Source organism: Dermacentor silvarum, chromosome 4 (assembly GCF_013339745.2).
Source record: "Dermacentor silvarum isolate Dsil-2018 chromosome 4, BIME_Dsil_1.4, whole genome shotgun sequence".
NCBI lineage: Eukaryota > Metazoa > Arthropoda > Arachnida > Ixodida > Ixodidae > Dermacentor > Dermacentor silvarum.
This window is the reverse complement of record NC_051157.2, coordinates 220,229,715-220,248,721: the sequence shown is the minus strand read 5'-3', so window position 1 is coordinate 220,248,721 and position 19,007 is coordinate 220,229,715. Positions and strand designations below refer to the sequence as shown.

General features: G+C 50.2%; 2 non-coding genes across 2 annotated transcripts; both read left to right on the top strand.

The window, feature by feature from the left end:
- Positions 1-14,749: 14,749 nt before the first annotated feature.
- Positions 14,750-16,564, top strand: LOC119451217 (small subunit ribosomal RNA). The gene has a single exon (XR_005191743.1). It is a non-coding gene; the product is annotated as a small subunit ribosomal RNA (ribosomal RNA).
- A 1,686-nt stretch (positions 16,565-18,250) lies between these two features.
- LOC119451078 (5.8S ribosomal RNA) lies at positions 18,251-18,403 on the top strand. The gene has a single exon (XR_005191648.1). It is a non-coding gene; the product is annotated as a 5.8S ribosomal RNA (ribosomal RNA).
- The last annotated feature ends 604 nt before the right edge of the window (positions 18,404-19,007 follow it).

Genomic DNA, 19,007 nt, shown 5'->3' with positions numbered 1-19,007 from the left:
GCGAAGTCCGTCGCCATTGCGTAAAAAACCTAGACGGCGCAAGGTAACACTCGATTTCATGATGACAGTGGCGGCCGGGGAAAAAAAACAGCTCGAACCTCTTGGCAAGAAATACAAAAAAAAAGAAGAAACAAAAAGTGGCTTGCTTTATTAAACCTTGTATATGACAGTGAATAAACAGCAAAGCAGTTACAACTAAACTGAAAAAAAAAGACAGCTAACAAAAGCAAGTACACAAAGAAACAAACCAGCCGTGTTTGCTCAGTGGGTATAGCGTTTGGCTACTGAGCGCGAGGTCATGGGATCGAATCCCAGCCACGGCAGCCGCTTTTCGTTGGGGCAGAAAAAAAAATAAACCGTGCACTAAGGTGTAGGAGCACGTTAAAGAACCCCAGGTAGTCTAATTTATTTCGGAGTTGTCCACTACGGCGTGCCTCATAATCAGACCGCGGTTTTGGCACGCAAAACCCCAGTATTATCTGTTTTTTTTTTTACGCAAAGAAACAGGTGTGTTTGCATTGAAGGGCGCCCGAAAAAGCGTTTGTTCCAATTACGCGCAGCAAGGACGCTTTATGATGAGGAAGGCAGATGGCTGGAAGGTGCACGTCCTCATCGTTTCTAAACAATTTCTAAACAAAATTGGTCTCACTGTCCCTCCAATAATACCAAGTGGCTCGAGGCTTCGTATTGCATATTAACTGAAAGAATTACACTCACGTTAAATGCCGCAAAAGGACCAAGCGGGGCACTTGCTTCGCGCAGGTGCATTCGCCCAAATTTTATAGCTATAGCCCGCATGCAGCTACAAAATCCGAAATCGCATCAGCAGGGGCGGGACGCGCAAGCAGCGTTTCACGCAAATTTGAAGCATAAATCGCAGCGCTACCGAGGCCAAAGTGGTGTATCAATTCGGACGGACGCTTTCCAGAACGCTAGTAGCCGTTCAAACAGGGCGCACAGTTAAGAGATGGCGCTGACAAAGCGGCGAGCGCCCGTGTTGAGAAAGTCCTAAACAACATTAGCCGGGCGGCGCGTGCAAGCGACGTTCCGTGCAACTTGTCCGTGGTAATATCAAAAGCGGCTCTCACGTTTTCCTTGAATCGGTGAGCCGGGGCACCGTGGTGCACGCGAGAGCTGCTTTCATTATTATCTACATCAATATCTCGAAACTGTTGTCATCCCGAGAATTCGTTTCGAGTGGATCCGCCTTGCAAACTCCACGGCTACAATTTGTACATTCCAACGTGGTCCATCAGGTAATTAGTTAACCTAATTAGTGACTGTTTCATTATTATTCGGCTAAGCATTTCAATTGCTTGTGCAAGTAATGTCCGCCACTTAGAGCAGACCAGCTCATGAACTAGACTTGGGCATTCTGCCACAGGCAACCTTTAGGAGTTTTTGAAAGTGTTCACTGAAGCCCGCTGTATATATATATATATATATATATATATATATGCGTGTGTGAGTGACTGTGTGTGTGTGCACGCAATAGAGTAGCACATAAGCTCAGTCACGTGGGGTTATTTCACATTTCGCGGGCTTTCAATAAACGCCGGAATAATTCACCACACTGGATGTGTGTTGCTGCAAAAAAAAAAAAAAAAAAAAAAAAAAGATGGGTCGTTTTGAAATGCCCTCAAGAACGAAATGAAACGTAATTGGCCCTAAAGTGAATAATAAACATTTTCCGCAATTAATCCTTATTGATTAACTAATTAGGCGCAACATAAAACTTAACATAAGGAGCGTCACATGACAGCAACACATATGTCATTGGTTTCATTGAGTTGTGGCTGCCCGCTGTCAATAAAATCATCGGTTCTAGTCACATAAAAATCCTGTATAAATGTATGTATGTACGTATATACACGCACGCACGTACGCAAGCACGCACGCGCGCGCGCACACACACACAGGAGCGCCCACACTGAAAGAGTCAAAATCACGTCATGGATGTACGGAAATAAGAACGCCGAAGTGCGTCATAGCGTAAGAAAGCTGGAACACTTGTTTAAATAATACCAGCGGTGGCCAGTGACTGTTGATATGGATGCGAAAACACGTTACCGCCACCTATCTACGGAAATAGCAAGCGCGAAGTCCGTCGCCATTGCGTAAAAAACCTAGACGGCGCAAGGTAACACTCGATTTCATGATGACAGTGGCGGCCGGGGAATAAAAACAGCTCGAACCTCTTGGCAAGAAATACAAAAAAAAAGAAGAAACAAAAAGTGGCTTGCTTTATTAAACCTTGTATATGACAGTGAATAAACAGCAAAGCAGTTACAACTAAACTGAAAAAAAAAGACAGCTAACAAAAGCAAGTACACAAAGAAACAAACCAGCCGTGTTTGCTCAGTGGGTATAGCGTTTGGCTACTGAGCGCGAGGTCATGGGATCGAATCCCAGCCACGGCAGCCGCTTTTCGTTGGGGCAGAAAAAAAAATAAACCGTGCACTAAGGTTTAGGAGCACGTTAAAGAACCCCAGGTAGTCTAATTTATTTCGGAGTTGTCCACTACGGCGTGCCTCATAATCAGACCGCGGTTTTGGCACGCAAAACCCCAGTATTATCTGCTTTTTTTTTTACGCAAAGAAACAGGTGTGTTTGCATTGAAGGGCGCCCGAAAAAGCGTTTGTTCCAATTACGCGCAGCAAGGACGCTTTATGATGGGGAAGGCAGATGGCTGGAAGGTGCACGTCCTCATCGTTTCTAAACAATTTCTAAACAAAATTGGTCTCACTGTCCCTCCAATAATACCAAGTGGCTCGAGGCTTCGTATTGCATATTAACTGAAAGAATTACACTCACGTTAAATGCCGCAAAAGGACCAAGCGGGGCACTTGCTTCGCGCAGGTGCATTCGCCCAAATTTTATAGCTATAGCCCGCATGCAGCTACAAAATCCGAAATCGCATCAGCAGGGGCGGGACGCGCAAGCAGCGTTTCACGCAAATTTGAAGCATAAATCGCAGCGCTACCGAGGCCAAAGTGGTGTATCAATTCGGACGGACGCTTTCCAGAACGCTAGTAGCCGTTCAAACAGGGCGCACAGTTAAGAGATGGCGCTGACAAAGCGGCGAGCGCCCGTGTTGAGAAAGTCCTAAACAACATTAGCCGGGCGGCGCGTGCAAGCGACGTTCCGTGCAACTTGTCCGTGGTAATATCAAAAGCGGCTCTCACGTTTTCCTTGAATCGGTGAGCCGGGGCACCGTGGTGCACGCGAGAGCTGCTTTCATTATTATCTACATCAATATCTCGAAACTGTTGTCATCCCGAGAATTCGTTTCGAGTGGATCCGCCTTGCAAACTCCACGGCTACAATTTGTACATTCCAACGTGGTCCATCAGGTAATTAGTTAACCTAATTAGTGACTGTTTCATTATTATTCGGCTAAGCATTTCAATTGCTTGTGCAAGTAATGTCCGCCACTTAGAGCAGACCAGCTCATGAACTAGACTTGGGCATTCTGCCACAGGCACTATTGAAGAGTTTTTGAAAGTGTTCGCTGAAGCCCCCCGTATATATATATGCGTGTGTGAGTGACTGTGTGTGTGTGCACGCAATAGAGTAGCACATAAGCTCAGTCACGTGGGGTTATTTCACATTTCGCGGGCTTTCAATAAACGCCGGAATAATTCACCACACTGGATGTGTGTGGCTGCAAAAAAAAAAAAAAAAAAAAAAAAAGATGGGTCGTTTTGAAATGCCCTCAAGAACGAAATGAAACGTAATTGGCCCTAAAGTGAATAATAAACATTTTCCGCAATTAATCCTTATTGATTAACTAATTAGGCGCAACATAAAACTTAACATAAGGAGCGTCACATGACAGCAACACATATGTCATTGGTTTCATTGAGTTGTGGCTGCCCGCTGTCAATAACATCATCGGTTCTAGTCACATAAAAATCCTGTATAAATGTATGTATGTACGTATATACACGCACGCACGTACGCAAGCACGCACGCGCGCGCGCACACACACACAGGAGCGCCCACACTGAAAGAGTCAAAATCACGTCATGGATGTACGGAAATAAGAACGCCGAAGTGCGTCATAGCGTAAGAAAGCTGGAACACTTGTTTAAATAATACCAGCGGTGGCCAGTGACTGTTGATATGGATGCGAAAACACGTTACCGCCACCTATCTACGGAAATAGCAAGCGCGAAGTCCGTCGCCATTGCGTAAAAAACCTAGACGGCGCAAGGTAACACTCGATTTCATGATGACAGTGGCGGCCGGGGAATAAAAACAGCTCGAACCTCTTGGCAAGAAATACAAAAAAAAAGAAGAAACAAAAAGTGGCTTGCTTTATTATACCTTGTATATGACAGTGAATAAACAGCAAAGCAGTTACAACTAAACTGAAAAAAAAAGACAGCTAACAAAAGCAAATACACAAAGAAACAAACCAGCCGTGTTTGCTCAGTGGGTATAGCGTTTGGCTACTGAGCGCGAGGTCATGGGATCGAATCCCAGCCACGGCAGCCGCTTTTCGTTGGGGCAGAAAAAAAAATAAACCGTGCACTAAGGTGTAGGAGCACGTTAAAGAACCCCAGGTAGTCTAATTTATTTCGGAGTTGTCCACTACGGCGTGCCTCATAATCAGACCGCGGTTTTGGCACGCAAAACCCCAGTATTATCTGTTTTTTTTTTTTTTTTACGCAAAGAAACAGGTGTGTTTGCATTGAAGGGCGCCCGAAAAAGCGTTTGTTCCAATTACGCGCAGCAAGGACGCTTTATGATGGGGAAGGCAGATGGCTGGAAGGTGCACGTCCTCATCGTTTCTAAACAATTTCTAAACAAAATTGGTCTCACTGTCCCTCCAATAATACCAAGTGGCTCGAGGCTTCGTATTGCATATTAACTGAAAGAATTACACTCACGTTAAATGCCGCAAAAGGACCAAGCGGGGCACTTGCTTCGCGCAGGTGCATTCGCCCAAATTTTATAGCTATAGCCCGCATGCAGCTACAAAATCCGAAATCGCATCAGCAGGGGCGGGACGCGCAAGCAGCGTTTCACGCAAATTTGAAGCATAAATCGCAGCGCTACCGAGGCCAAAGTGGTGTATCAATTCGGACGGACGCTTTCCAGAACGCTAGTAGCCGTTCAAACAGGGCGCACAGTTAAGAGATGGCGCTGACAAAGCGGCGAGCGCCCGTGTTGAGAAAGTCCTAAACAACATTAGCCGGGCGGCGCGTGCAAGCGACGTTCCGTGCAACTTGTCCGTGGTAATATCAAAAGCGGCTCTCACGTTTTCCTTGAATCGGTGAGCCGGGGCACCGTGGTGCACGCGAGAGCTGCTTTCATTATTATCTACATCAATATCTCGAAACTGTTGTCATCCCGAGAATTCGTTTCGAGTGGATCCGCCTTGCAAACTCCACGGCTACAATTTGTACATTCCAACGTGGTCCATCAGGTAATTAGTTAACCTAATTAGTGACTGTTTCATTATTATTCGGCTAAGCATTTCAATTGCTTGTGCAAGTAATGTCCGCCACTTAGAGCAGACCAGCTCATGAACTAGACTTGGGCATTCTGCCACAGGCACTATTGAAGAGTTTTTGAAAGTGTTCGCTGAAGCCCCCCGTATATATATATGCGTGTGTGAGTGACTGTGTGTGTGTGCACGCAATAGAGTAGCACATAAGCTCAGTCACGTGGGGTTATTTCACATTTCGCGGGCTTTCAATAAACGCCGGAATAATTCACCACACTGGATGTGTGTGGCTGCAAAAAAAAAAAAAAAAAAAAAAAAAGATGGGTCGTTTTGAAATGCCCTCAAGAACGAAATGAAACGTAATTGGCCCTAAAGTGAATAATAAACATTTTCCGCAATTAATCCTTATTGATTAACTAATTAGGCGCAACATAAAACTTAACATAAGGAGCGTCACATGACAGCAACACATATGTCATTGGTTTCATTGAGTTGTGGCTGCCCGCTGTCAATAACATCATCGGTTCTAGTCACATAAAAATCCTGTATAAATGTATGTATGTACGTATATACACGCACGCACGTACGCAAGCACGCACGCGCGCGCGCACACACACACAGGAGCGCCCACACTGAAAGAGTCAAAATCACGTCATGGATGTACGGAAATAAGAACGCCGAAGTGCGTCATAGCGTAAGAAAGCTGGAACACTTGTTTAAATAATACCAGCGGTGGCCAGTGACTGTTGATATGGATGCGAAAACACGTTACCGCCACCTATCTACGGAAATAGCAAGCGCGAAGTCCGTCGCCATTGCGTAAAAAACCTAGACGGCGCAAGGTAACACTCGATTTCATGATGACAGTGGCGGCCGGGGAATAAAAACAGCTCGAACCTCTTGGCAAGAAATACAAAAAAAAAGAAGAAACAAAAAGTGGCTTGCTTTATTATACCTTGTATATGACAGTGAATAAACAGCAAAGCAGTTACAACTAAACTGAAAAAAAAAGACAGCTAACAAAAGCAAATACACAAAGAAACAAACCAGCCGTGTTTGCTCAGTGGGTATAGCGTTTGGCTACTGAGCGCGAGGTCATGGGATCGAATCCCAGCCACGGCAGCCGCTTTTCGTTGGGGCAGAAAAAAAAATAAACCGTGCACTAAGGTGTAGGAGCACGTTAAAGAACCCCAGGTAGTCTAATTTATTTCGGAGTTGTCCACTACGGCGTGCCTCATAATCAGACCGCGGTTTTGGCACGCAAAACCCCAGTATTATCTGTTTTTTTTTTTTTTTTTTTACGCAAAGAAACAGGTGTGTTTGCATTGAAGGGCGCCCGAAAAAGCGTTTGTTCCAATTACGCGCAGCAAGGACGCTTTATGATGGGGAAGGCAGATGGCTGGAAGGTGCACGTCCTCATCGTTTCTAAACAATTTCTAAACAAAATTGGTCTCACTGTCCCTCCAATAATACCAAGTGGCTCGAGGCTTCGTATTGCATATTAACTGAAAGAATTACACTCACGTTAAATGCCGCAAAAGGACCAAGCGGGGCACTTGCTTCGCGCAGGTGCATTCGCCCAAATTTTATAGCTATAGCCCGCATGCAGCTACAAAATCCGAAATCGCATCAGCAGGGGCGGGACGCGCAAGCAGCGTTTCACGCAAATTTGAAGCATAAATCGCAGCGCTACCGAGGCCAAAGTGGTGTATCAATTCGGACGGACGCTTTCCAGAACGCTAGTAGCCGTTCAAACAGGGCGCACAGTTAAGAGATGGCGCTGACAAAGCGGCGAGCGCCCGTGTTGAGAAAGTCCTAAACAACATTAGCCGGGCGGCGCGTGCAAGCGACGTTCCGTGCAACTTGTCCGTGGTAATATCAAAAGCGGCTCTCACGTTTTCCTTGAATCGGTGAGCCGGGGCACCGTGGTGCACGCGAGAGCTGCTTTCATTATTATCTACATCAATATCTCGAAACTGTTGTCATCCCGAGAATTCGTTTCGAGTGGATCCGCCTTGCAAACTCCACGGCTACAATTTGTACATTCCAACGTGGTCCATCAGGTAATTAGTTAACCTAATTAGTGACTGTTTCATTATTATTCGGCTAAGCATTTCAATTGCTTGTGCAAGTAATGTCCGCCACTTAGAGCAGACCAGCTCATGAACTAGACTTGGGCATTCTGCCACAGGCACTATTGAAGAGTTTTTGAAAGTGTTCGCTGAAGCCCCCCGTATATATATGCGTGTGTGAGTGACTGTGTGTGTGTGCACGCAATAGAGTAGCACATAAGCTCAGTCACGTGGGGTTATTTCACATTTCGCGGGCTTTCAATAAACGCCGGAATAATTCACCACACTGGATGTGTGTGGCTGCAAAAAAAAAAAAAAAAAAAAAAAAAAGATGGGTCGTTTTGAAATGCCCTCAAGAACGAAATGAAACGTAATTGGCCCTAAAGTGAATAATAAACATTTTCCGCAATTAATCCTTATTGATTAACTAATTAGGCGCAACATAAAACTTAACATAAGGAGCGTCACATGACAGCAACACATATGTCATTGGTTTCATTGAGTTGTGGCTGCCCGCTGTCAATAACATCATCGGTTCTAGTCACATAAAAATCCTGTATAAATGTATGTATGTACGTATATACACGCACGCACGTACGCAAGCACGCACGCGCGCGCGCACACACACACAGGAGCGCCCACACTGAAAGAGTCAAAATCACGTCATGGATGTACGGAAATAAGAACGCCGAAGTGCGTCATAGCGTAAGAAAGCTGGAACACTTGTTTAAATAATACCAGCGGTGGCCAGTGACTGTTGATATGGATGCGAAAACACGTTACCGCCACCTATCTACGGAAATAGCAAGCGCGAAGTCCGTCGCCATTGCGTAAAAAACCTAGACGGCGCAAGGTAACACTCGATTTCATGATGACAGTGGCGGCCGGGGAATAAAAACAGCTCGAACCTCTTGGCAAGAAATACAAAAAAAAAGAAGAAACAAAAAGTGGCTTGCTTTATTATACCTTGTATATGACAGTGAATAAACAGCAAAGCAGTTACAACTAAACTGAAAAAAAAAGACAGCTAACAAAAGCAAATACACAAAGAAACAAACCAGCCGTGTTTGCTCAGTGGGTATAGCGTTTGGCTACTGAGCGCGAGGTCATGGGATCGAATCCCAGCCACGGCAGCCGCTTTTCGTTGGGGCAGAAAAAAAAATAAACCGTGCACTAAGGTGTAGGAGCACGTTAAAGAACCCCAGGTAGTCTAATTTATTTCGGAGTTGTCCACTACGGCGTGCCTCATAATCAGACCGCGGTTTTGGCACGCAAAACCCCAGTATTATCTGTTTTTTTTTTTTTTTTTTTTACGCAAAGAAACAGGTGTGTTTGCATTGAAGGGCGCCCGAAAAAGCGTTTGTTCCAATTACGCGCAGCAAGGACGCTTTATGATGGGGAAGGCAGATGGCTGGAAGGTGCACGTCCTCATCGTTTCTAAACAATTTCTAAACAAAATTGGTCTCACTGTCCCTCCAATAATACCAAGTGGCTCGAGGCTTCGTATTGCATATTAACTGAAAGAATTACACTCACGTTAAATGCCGCAAAAGGACCAAGCGGGGCACTTGCTTCGCGCAGGTGCATTCGCCCAAATTTTATAGCTATAGCCCGCATGCAGCTACAAAATCCGAAATCGCATCAGCAGGGGCGGGACGCGCAAGCAGCGTTTCACGCAAATTTGAAGCATAAATCGCAGCGCTACCGAGGCCAAAGTGGTGTATCAATTCGGACGGACGCTTTCCAGAACGCTAGTAGCCGTTCAAACAGGGCGCACAGTTAAGAGATGGCGCTGACAAAGCGGCGAGCGCCCGTGTTGAGAAAGTCCTAAACAACATTAGCCGGGCGGCGCGTGCAAGCGACGTTCCGTGCAACTTGTCCGTGGTAATATCAAAAGCGGCTCTCACGTTTTCCTTGAATCGGTGAGCCGGGGCACCGTGGTGCACGCGAGAGCTGCTTTCATTATTATCTACATCAATATCTCGAAACTGTTGTCATCCCGAGAATTCGTTTCGAGTGGATCCGCCTTGCAAACTCCACGGCTACAATTTGTACATTCCAACGTGGTCCATCAGGTAATTAGTTAACCTAATTAGTGACTGTTTCATTATTATTCGGCTAAGCATTTCAATTGCTTGTGCAAGTAATGTCCGCCACTTAGAGCAGACCAGCTCATGAACTAGACTTGGGCATTCTGCCACAGGCACTATTGAAGAGTTTTTGAAAGTGTTCGCTGAAGCCCCCCGTATATATATATGCGTGTGTGAGTGACTGTGTGTGTGTGCACGCAATAGAGTAGCACATAAGCTCAGTCACGTGGGGTTATTTCACATTTCGCGGGCTTTCAATAAACGCCGGAATAATTCACCACACTGGATGTGTGTGGCTGCAAAAAAAAAAAAAAAAAAAAGATGGGTCGTTTTGAAATGCCCTCAAGAACGAAATGAAACGTAATTGGCCCTAAAGTGAATAATAAACATTTTCCGCAATTAATCCTTATTGATTAACTAATTAGGCGCAACATAAAACTTAACATAAGGAGCGTCACATGACAGCAACACATATGTCATTGGTTTCATTGAGTTGTGGCTGCCCGCTGTCAATAACATCATCGGTTCTAGTCACATAAAAATCCTGTATAAATGTATGTATGTACGTATATACACGCACGCACGTACGCAAGCACGCACGCGCGCGCGCACACACACACAGGAGCGCCCACACTGAAAGAGTCAAAATCACGTCATGGATGTACGGAAATAAGAACGCCGAAGTGCGTCATAGCGTAAGAAAGCTGGAACACTTGTTTAAATAATACCAGCGGTGGCCAGTGACTGTTGATATGGATGCGAAAACACGTTACCGCCACCTATCTACGGAAATAGCAAGCGCGAAGTCCGTCGCCATTGCGTAAAAAACCTAGACGGCGCAAGGTAACACTCGATTTCATGATGACAGTGGCGGCCGGGGAATAAAAACAGCTCGAACCTCTTGGCAAGAAATACAAAAAAAAGAAGAAACAAAAAGTGGCTTGCTTTATTATACCTTGTATATGACAGTGAATAAACAGCAAAGCAGTTACAACTAAACTGAAAAAAAAAAGACAGCTAACAAAAGCAAATACACAAAGAAACAAACCAGCCGTGTTTGCTCAGTAGGTATAGCGTTTGGCTACTGAGCGCGAGGTCATGGGATCGAATCCCAGCCACGGCAGCCGCTTTTCGATGGGGGCGAAATGAAAAAAAAAAAATAAATAAATAAACCGTGCACTAAGGTTTAGGAGCACGTTTAAGAACCCCATATAGTCTAATTTATTTCGGAGTTGTCCACTACGGCGTGCATCATAATCAGACCGCGGTTTTGGCACGCAAAACCCCAGTATTATCTGTTTTTTTTTTTTTTTTTTTTTACGCAAAGAAACAGGTGTGTTTGCATTGAAATGCACCCGGAAAAGCGTTTGTTCCAATTACGCGCAGCAAGGACACTTTTTGATGGGGAAGGCAGATGGCTGGAAGGTGCACGTCCTCATCGTTTCTAAACAATTTCTTAACAAAATTGGTCTCACTGTCCCTCCAATAATACCAAGTGGCTCGAGGCTTCGTATTGCATATTAACTGAAAGAATTACACTCACATTAAATGCCGCAAGAGGACCAAGCGGGGCACTTGCTTCGCGCAGATGCATTCACACAAATTTTATAGCTACAGCCCGCCTGCAGCTACAAAATCCGAAATCGCATCAGCAGGGGCGGGAAGCGCAAGCAGCGTTTCACGCAAATTTGAAGCATAAATCGCAGCGCTACCGAGGCCAAAGTGGTGTATCAATTCGGACGGACGCTTTCCAGAACGCTAGTAGCCGTTCAAACAGGGCGCACAGTTAAGAGATGGCGCTGACAAAGCGGCGAGCGCCCGTGTTGACAAAGTCCGAAACTGCGTCAGCCGGGGCGGCGCGCGCAAGCGACGTTCAGCGCAACTTTTCCGTGGAAATACCGAAAGCGGCTCGCACGTTTGCCTTGTATCGGTGAGCTGGGGCACCGTGGTGCACGCGAGAGGTGGAAACACGGCTTGAAAAGCAAAAATGAGGAATTTCTTTCGGCGCTAACTGCCGCCGGCGGTCACGAGTACGGCCCCATGGAGGTCTGGGTACTTATCGCTGCTATTATAAAGAGGTATGCAACCCCGGCCGACATCGTACCACTTTTCAATTTGTGGTGTCCGGGTGCGTTTTGTGCGATTCACGCACTGCGGCGACGTCGGGAATTGCGCCGACGAGTACGCGACCGCTCGCAGAGACAAAGTCCGAAAGCTCGTCAGCCGGGGCGGCGCGCGCAAGCGACGTTCAGCGCAACTTTTCCGTGGAAATACCGAAAGCGGCTCGCACGTTTGCCTTGTATCGGTGAGCTGGGGCACCGTGGTGCACGCGAGAGGTGGAAAGACGGCTTGAAAAGCAAAAATGAGGAATTTCTTTCGGCGCTAACTGCCGCCGGCGGTCACGAGTACGGCCCCATGGAGGTCTGGGTACTTATCGCTGCTATTATATAGAGGTATGCAACCCCGGCCGACATCGTACCACTTTTCAATTTGTGGTGTCCGGGTGCGTTTTGTGCGATTCACGCACTGCGGCGACGTCGGGAATTGCGCCGACGAGTACGCGACCGCTCGCAGAGACAAAGTCCGAAAGCTCGTCAGCCGGGGCGGCGCGCGCAAGCGACGTTCAGCGCAACTTTTCCGTGGAAATACCGAAAGCGGCTCGCACGTTTGCCTTGTATCGGTGAGCTGGGGCACCGTGGTGCACGCGAGAGGTGGAAAGACGGCTTGAAAAGCAAAAATGAGGAATTTCTTTCGGCGCTAACTGCCGCCGGCGGCCACGAGTACGGCCCCATGGAGGTCTGGGTACTTATCGCTGCTATTATATAGAGGTATGCGGCCCCGGCCGACATCGTACCACTTTTCAATTTGTGGTGTCCGGGTGCGTTTTGTGCGATTCACGCACTGCGGCGACGTCGGGAATTGCGCCGACGAGTACGCGACCGCTCGCAGAGACAAAGTCCGAAAGCTCGTCAGCCGGGGCGGCGCGCGCAAGCGACGTTCAGCGCAACTTTTCCGTGGAAATACCGAAAGCGGCTCGCACGTTTGCCTTGTATCGGTGAGCTGGGGCACCGTGGTGCACGCGAGAGGTGGAAACACGGCTTGAAAAGCAAAAATGAGGAATTTCTTTCGGCGCTAACTGCCGCCGGCGGCCACGAGTACGGCCCCATGGAGGTCTGGGTACTTATCGCTGCTATTATATAGAGGTATGCGGCCCCGGCCGACATCGTACCACTTTTCAATTTGTGGTGTCCGGGTGCGTTTTGTGCGATTCACGCACTGCGGCGACGTCGGGAATTGCGCCGACGAGTACGCGACCGCTCGCAGAGACAAAGTCCGAAAGCTCGTCAGCCGGGGCGGCGCGCGCAAGCGACGTTCAGCGCAACTTTTCCGTGGAAATACCGAAAGCGGCTCGCACGTTTGCCTTGTATCGGTGAGCTGGGGCACCGTGGTGCACGCGAGAGGCAGAAACACGGCTTGAAAAGCAAAAATGAGGAATTTCTTTCGGCGCTAACTGCCGCCGGCGGCCACGAGTACGGCCCCATGGAGGTCTGGGTACTTATCGCTGCTATTATATAGAGGTATGCGGCCCCGGCCGACATCGTACCACTTTTCAATTTGTGGTGTCCGGGTGCGTTTTGTGCGATTCACGCACTGCGGCGACGTCGGGAATTGCGCCGACGAGTACGCGACCGCTCGCAGAGACAAAGTCCGAAAGCTCGTCAGCCGGGGCGGCGCGCGCAAGCGACGTTCAGCGCAACTTTTCCGTGGAAATACCGAAAGCGGCTCGCACGTTTGCCTTGTATCGGTGAGCTGGGGCACCGTGGTGCACGCGAGAGGTGGAAACACGGCTTGAAAAGCAAAAATGAGGAATTTCTTTCGGCGCTAACTGCCGCCGGCGGCCACGAGTACGGCCCCATGGAGGTCTGGGTACTTATCGCTGCTATTATATAGAGGTATGCGGCCCCGGCCGACATCGTACCACTTTTCAATTTGTGGTGTCCGGGTGCGTTTTGTGCGATTCACGCACTGCGGCGACGTCGGGAATTGCGCCGACGAGTACGCGACCGCTCGCAGAGACAAAGTCCGAAACCGCGTCAGCCGGGGCGGCGCGCGCAAGCCACGTTCAGCGCAACTTTTCCGTGGAAATACCGAAAGCGGCTCGCACGTTTGCCTTGAATCGGTGAGCTGGGGCACCGTGGTGCACGCGAGAGGTGGAAATACGCCGACGAGTACGCAAGCCACCGTCCAAAACAACGGTCATGGAGCACAGCACCGTGCGTGGCACAACGTTTGCAGAGAAAGTGCGGCAGCGGAAAGCTCGTTCGCCGTGAAAGTCAGCACAGGATGCGCGGTGGTTCAGGCACGTGAATATTCGCGAAGCCGTACTCGCCGCTGGCGAAACATTGACGATCACGACCCTCTTGCGCGGTGTTGGTTTTCACGACTTCGGCCCTGTGCAGCCGACGTAAACTTTCAAAGTTCGTCAAGGTGCGGCACGATTTCCGCCAAATCCCCGTCGAAAATGCCACGAGTACGGCCCCATGGAGGTCTGGGTACTTATCGCTGCTATTATATGGGGGTTGGAGTGCAGTCGCCCCCCGAGTGCGTGCGACCTGGGTGTCTGATATGCGGCGGGCTCCGTGCCCGTCAAGCGTGTCCCCGGAGCCTCTCCCGTGGATCCCTCGGCAATCGTCTGCAGCCTCATCCGCTTGATGCGTTAGGGGCTGGTTGTCGGACGACGCCGTATCCACGATATCGAGGTGTGTTCCGCATCGTCCTCGGACGAGTCAAATAAGAAAGCGCCGAAGGCGCGGGCGTGACCCGTCGCTTGGCGGCTTTGCCGTCTCGGCTACGTTGCAAGCGCCGATCGGTCCACCAGTGCTGCGGGCTGATGGCAAATCCCGCAAGCCGTGACCGAGTCGACGCAACGAATCTATCGAGAGTGTGCGTGCTTCTTGCCGCGTGGCGATACCCAGCCCTGCGGGGAGGGCGCCGTAGCGAGCTCGAACGCCGTCATCTCGGACTGTGCAAAGAGGTGGGCTTTGCAAAAACGAAGCGTGCTGAGGCGCCTGAAGGTGGCCTCGGCGTCGCAACAACGGCGTCCGGCATGGCTGGACGCGCAGTTGAACGATTACCTGGTTGATCCTGCCAGTAATCATATGCTTGTCTCAAAGATTAAGCCATGCATGTCTAAGTACATGCCGAAATAAGGCGAAACCGCGAATGGCTCATTAAATCAGTTATGGTTCCTTAGATCGTTTCTTCCTACTTGGATAACTGTGGCAATTCTAGAGCTAATACATGCAGTGAGCCTGAAGCCCTTTGGGCGACGGGTGCTTTTATTAGACCAAGATCGATCGGGTTTCGGCCCGTATTGTGTGGTGACTCTGGATAACTTTGTGCTGATCGCATGGCCACGAGCCGGCGACGTTTCTTTCAAGTGTCTGCCTTATCAACTTTCGATGGTAGGTTACTTGCTTACCATGGTTGTTACGGGTAACGGAGAATCAGGGTTCGATTCCGGAGAGGGAGCCTGAGAAACGGCTACCACATCCAAGGAAGGCAGCAGGCGCGCAAATTACCCACTCCCGGCACGGGGAGGTAGTGACGAAAAATAACAATACGGGACTCTTTTGAGGCCCCGTAATTGAAATGAGTACACTCTAAATCCTTTAACGAGGATCAATTGGAGGGCAAGTCTGGTGCCAGCAGCCGCGGTAATTCCAGCTCCAATAGCGTATACTAAAGCTGCTGCGGTTAAAAAGCTCGTAGTTGGATCTCAGTTCCAGACGAGTAGTGCATCTACCCGATGCGACGGCTCGGACTGAACATCATGCCGGTCCTTTCTTGGTGCACTTCATTGTGTGCCTCGAGAAGGCCGGTGCTTTTACTTTGAAAAAATTAGAGTGCTCAACGCAGGCGAGTCGCCTGAATAAACTTGCATGGAATAATAGAACAAGACCTCGTTTCTGTTCTGTTGGTTTTTGGAATACGAGGTAATGATTAAGAGGGACAGACGGGGGCATTCGTATTGCGGCGCTAGAGGTGAAATTCTTGGACCGTCGCAAGACGAACTACTGCGAAAGCATTTGCCAAGAATGTTTTCTTTGATCAAGAACGAAAGTCAGAGGTTCGAAGGCGATCAGATACCGCCCTAGTTCTGACCATAAACGATGCCAACCAGCGATCCGCCTGAGTTACTCAAATGACTCGGCGGGCAGCTTCCGGGAAACCAAAGTATTTGGGTTCCGGGGGAAGTATGGTTGCAAAGCTGAAACTTAAAGGAATTGACGGAAGGGCACCACCAGGAGTGGAGCCTGCGGCTTAATTTGACTCAACACGGGAAAACTTACCCGGCCCGGACACTGGGAGGATTGACAGATTGAGAGCTCTTTCTTGATTCGGTGGATGGTGGTGCATGGCCGTTCTTAGTTGGTGGAGCGATTTGTCTGGTTAATTCCGATAACGAACGAGACTCTAGCCTATTAAATAGGTGCGGGGTTCCCAGCACCTTACAACCTTCTTAGAGGGACAAGCGGCTCCTAGCCGCACGAAACAGAGCAATAACAGGTCTGTGATGCCCTTAGATGTCCGGGGCCGCACGCGCGCTACACTGAAGGAAGCAGCGTGTCTTTATCCCTGTCTGAAAAGACTGGGTAACCCGTGGAACTTCTTTCGTGATTGGGATAGGGGCTTGCAATTGTTCCCCTTGAACGAGGAATTCCCAGTAAGCGCGAGTCATAAGCTCGCGTTGATTACGTCCCTGCCCTTTGTACACACCGCCCGTCGCTACTACCGATTGAATGATTTAGTGAGGTCTTCGGACCGATGTCCGGCGCGGCCTTTCGGTTGCGCCGGTCTGTTGGAAAGATGACCAAACTTGATCATTTAGAGGAAGTAAAAGTCGTAACAAGGTTTCCGTAGGTGAACCTGCGGAAGGATCATTACCGGACTGTGAAGGGTGACGATCGTTTCTGCCCCGTGTGGGTGGAGCGGCTCGCTGCGCCCGACGCTTTCCGCCGCTGTCCCCGCTTGGACGCGGGGACGGCTATACCCGAACATGCGCGGGGACTGCCTGAATTCTGAGGGGCGCCCCGTGCCCAATTTGTTGCGCCCAGCGGGCGGCGGCTGCAACCTTGGACGGTTGGCTTGGCCGCGCCCGTGGGTACAAACGGCGTAACGCACTTTCATGGGTGGGCTTTCAGTCCGCCTCGACGCTCATGCGCGGAATGGGAGTAAGACGACCCGACAAAGCTTTGCCCAGTACGAGAGGAACGGTAGAGGTCGGTCAAGGAACTGGCGGTCGAGAGCTAAAGCTGCCTGCCATCCATCATTCATAGTTGGAACTGCGGTGCAAGCGCTCTCCCGTCCTCCGCGGCAAACGCCGCCGAGTCTGAAAAGGCTGGCGGCTGCCGGTCGCTTCCTGCGGCGAGTATGGAGTAACGACCCGACTATGTTGCTGCCCAAGTACTGAAGGAACGGCGCGGCATTCGGTCGGTCATGGAACTGGCGGTACGAGGGTGTGGCTGCCAAGTACAATAGGAACCGTGGCCCATAACGCCCTCCCGTCCTCCGCGGCAAGTGCCACCGAGCCCGACAGGGCCGGAGGCTGCCGGTCGGCTCCTGCTCGTGACGCGCGAGATGTCGAGATCGCGGTTGAATGCGACGACGTTGGCAGGCTATTCGCCCGCCGCCGAGGGAAAGGCGGCGCTGCTGCGAAGTACGAGAGGAAACGCGGCTTTGCTACGTCGGACGCGTTCCGCGGTTAACGGACTTGTGCGCTTTGGGAAGGCGCCGCACGTCGAAAGAGGATTTACGGACAGACGAGGGACTGAAGTCTCGAAACTTGAACGCACTTGCGGCCAGGCTCTTGCTGGCTTCGTCTTCCGCCTCGAGTAGAATTGTTGCGGCTCCGGCGCCGAAAGCTGTCCCTGGCACTGGCCGAGTGGTTTTGGAGAGCCGCGCGAGTACGCGCGCCGGGCTCTTGTCCGTCGTCTCAAGTAGACTGTCGGATCAGCAGCGGGTGTGCTGCGGCAATCCGCCGATGCGAAAGCGTGTTTGTGTGTTAGGGACATTGTGGTCAATTTGAGTACCCTTCTGATGACTAAAAGCGAGACACGTCGATGGGGGCGAGACCCCACCCGTGGCCGTGTCGCCGTGAAAGACTCCACAGCTGCTCGTGCCCCCTCATGGCCTTGCGGCTTTTTTCCAATTTTCGTGGAGCAATGTGAACGTGCACACGTAGCACACGGGTCCGGTGGGTGGTTGGCAGGGAAAACCGGCTTCGAGTGCTCGCAAAAAAGAAAAAGACGTGGTAAGGGGAGCCACGCCCCCGCGGGTGTGTAGCCGTGAGCGGCTCCACTGCATCTTGGTCCTACATCTGATCCTGGTGCATACAGAGTGGAGGCTTACGTGCACACAAAGGCTCGCGGGGTTTAGCTGGAAACGCAACACGCAAGTAGCAGGGTGTGGTGCGCCTATATGCTACCAGCTGTCTGAGACGCGGCTGTCGAAAGAGCGCGCAGACTCGAGGAGCGCGCGCAGAAAGGTGCCCTTCGAAACCACACACAGGGAGACGCCACGTGCCTAAAACCCTGGTTGTACTGTACGGAATTGAACAAACTACTTTTCACGACTCTAAGCGGTGGATCACTCGGTTCTCGGGTCGATGAAGAACGCAGCCAGCTGCGAGACTTGGTGTGAATTGCAGGACACACTGAGCACTGATTCTTTGAACGCACATTGCGGCCTTGGGTCTTCCCTTGGCTTCGTCTGTCTGAGGGTCGGATCACATATCAAGAGAGCCTTCGGCGCACAAGGGAACGTGCGTCCGTCGACTCGTTTTGACCGCGTCGGCATCACGGACAGTACGTTGAGTGCTGAAGCCACGCGCCAGCGGCCTCACGTGAGGGAGACGGTGGCGAACTGAACTGTTGTGCCAAAACTTCGCAGAGACGGAAACGAGGCATTGTACTACTGCAGCGCGGCTAGTGCGCGCCTCCGAAGAGACCGCCGCAGGATGGAGTCGGACACCTGCAGGGAAAGTGCGGTCTGAATCGCGAGGCGCAAACGTCTGTTGCGACAGCAGTAGCGCGCACGTTTGCGAGAGAGTCGGAAGCTTGCGTGCACGGACAAACGCGGGAAGCAAATGCCGGCCGATTCCCGCGCCGTGCGCTAAGCGAGCGTGATCGCACGTTGCGTTGTTTGCCTTCGGAGTACGTCGAGCTCTTGCAAAAAGGTCACTCGTCCGCGTCACCGCACGGGTGCAGGCGCCCTAGTCTGGGTTTCGTCGCAGGAATAGGAATCGGAAAAAATTCTTGCGCGGAACGGGGAGGACAAGGGTGCGCCCCGAAGCGGTAGTGATGCGGTTACGCGAGTGCGCCGTCTGCG